We start from the raw sequence: 2653 nt of genomic DNA on the forward strand, positions 1-2653 counted from the left end.
CATTTTGGAGATCTGACATACCTGACAAAGTTCAGTTCTCATGCATTGTTCTTCTCCTTCTCCTTCTCCTTCCTCAGCCTGATGCGCCAAGAGCGGCGAGGCGGTGGAGGCAGTGGAGGCAGTGGGATGTAGTCTTCTACCACAATTGGCGTGGTCATGTTGTCCAGCTGTGGGATCGCCGGCGCCACCACCGGTGTGTGGTCATTGTCAGGCACCACCACCATCGCGAGGCCACCTTCAGGCACGACCATCGCTAGGTCATCCTCAGCAACCTTCATATCTCTTGCCCATGGTTAGCCACCACCATCTCTTGCCCATGGTCAGCCACCACCATCTCTTGCCCTTGGTCAGCCACCACCAGCGCTATGTCATCCTCAGCCTGATGCCCATCGTCATCCTACAGCTCCTTGTCCCCACTCTGCTCCTCTTCTCCCGCACTCCAGTCCGGATCATCCTTCTTGTTGTCTATGCTGCTGCCAGAATCGCTACTCCTTTCGCTACAGCCAGAATCGCTGCTACTTTCGCTACAGCCAGAATCGCTGCTGCCAGAATCGCTACTGCCAGTGTCGCTGCTGCTGCTCCCATTACCTGTCCAAAATGCAACAATGACCGTTAACAATCAATGTGAGACAAAGCCAAATGTAGAGGAATAAGAAGAGGCGGAACGTACAGGCATCATCATCGTCAGCATAGAGCATGCGACACATAGTCGTGTTGAACACCTTCACGATCAGCACGGTGGCGTCGTCGTCGTACCTGAAGAGAAGGAAGTACCCAAGCCGCAGGTCGTAGGCACGGTAGAACTTCTCCCACCCACGAGACAAGTACATGTGGCCCTCCTTGATCACCAACTCCACATCCCATTGCCTGCGAAACCCGCTGCCAGCCTGTCGCAGCTTCACATTATTTGGCGGATCTTCACCCATCAGCATGTTCATAAAATTGTCAGGCAGCCTCTGCAGTTTGGGACAATGAGTGATGTAGCAAACAACAGATATCATAATGAGATGGGTGAATGGGAGATCTCTCGTTTTATATACCTGCGTCATGGATGATACTGAAGTCTCAAGTATGATAGTGAAGAACTCGGAAGCATCCAACTCGTACTGCGGTGTTGCAGAGCGGCGGTGGCTGCTTCCCGCCATCTCTGATAAGCAGCAGAAGAGACCAATTAGTATCCTTATAATAGATCATAAAACATGCATGATAACAGGCATTAGTCGCAAGTACCCCATATGTCCTATTTTTATCAAAGTCATGCTAAAATTCACGGAAAATTTCAGCATGATCTTTGCTGAAAATAGGACATATGGAGTACCCGAATTTGCTGGAACGGAAGTTAATCGACATTCCGGCAAACTCAAGGGCCTCTCGGGGTACCTGCAAAATCATTATCCCAGTTGGACAAGGCAATGTGCTACTTGCTTAAATCTCTGTCCAATATTTACAAGACAAACAACAGGTGGCAAAGCCCAGTGTTAAAAAAAAGGCCTCCATCACAACATGGAAAATACGTTGGCCTCTGAAGAGGTGAAACAATATATGCATCTCCAGGCAGTATCATTCAACATTTTGGACAAACCACTACAAGCAATACTGGATCAGATACAAGAAGAATGTGAGAAAATGCAGACACATACTAATAGATTGAGGTGTTTAACTTGTGGTGCTCTCTGTGCTATACAGACATGTATTCTTGACAAACTAGTACAAGCAATGGTGGATCAGATATAGAAGCAATATGATATAATATAAGTAAATGCACCCAATAAAAAAAGTACCCATCAATGAGCCTTGTCAAAATGGATTGTTTGACGCATAAAACCAAACTCAGTGCATAAGCAACTAGTGTCCCTTGCCATCATAGAAAAAAGACAGAACCATACAAAGAATTGAACAGTTTATCATAACAGCGGAACACTGATGGTCTGGTATGGCAAGCATGCAAGTTGTAAAGTGACAACACTATAACTGTGAAAAGAGCATAGTCCACCCAAACATATCACACAAATTCCACTAAAATATAACCTAAGCCACACAAAACAAGTAATGAAACCTCCACCAAGAATAGAGCCATACTATAGCAGCAAGACTGTAGTAAGAAAGAACCAATTCCTAAGTCCCAAAATTATTCATGGTACAAAGGCACATGCAAATCCTTATGCAAGAAGTGTAGATTACAAAAGCTAGACACTCATCACTATAGTAGTCTACAGCAACTGCAGAATCACCAACACTGAAAGTCAAATCTATGGGTACCATGAAAAGAAGTTAACATGGACAGCAAGGAGCTGACACAAAACGAATATAGCCTAATTTAGCTAAGAAAACCCTCAGGTTGTAGTAGCATATACTGCTCTAAAACATGTGATCCTTTTTGCACGCTAGGTTTAGTTAGTGTTACCTGCCAAGTGCACATGTGACAGTAGTTCTAGCAAGCAATGTTGCTGAAGAGTATAGCATGTAAATTGGATCTTGGGCTATAAGTTTAGTGAACTACAGGCTACTGGGCTTCATGGATATGAATATCTCACAGAGATTTTAATCTCTTCGCTAGCTCTAGAAAACTGTTAGGTATTTGTCCGTTATTTGTTGCATATCTTACATTTGGTCGGAGAGCGCAAGTCTAATGTGACAATTGCCACAACCAACC

Source organism: Triticum dicoccoides, chromosome 3B (assembly GCF_002162155.2).
Source record: "Triticum dicoccoides isolate Atlit2015 ecotype Zavitan chromosome 3B, WEW_v2.0, whole genome shotgun sequence".
Lineage (NCBI taxonomy): Eukaryota > Viridiplantae > Streptophyta > Magnoliopsida > Poales > Poaceae > Triticum > Triticum dicoccoides.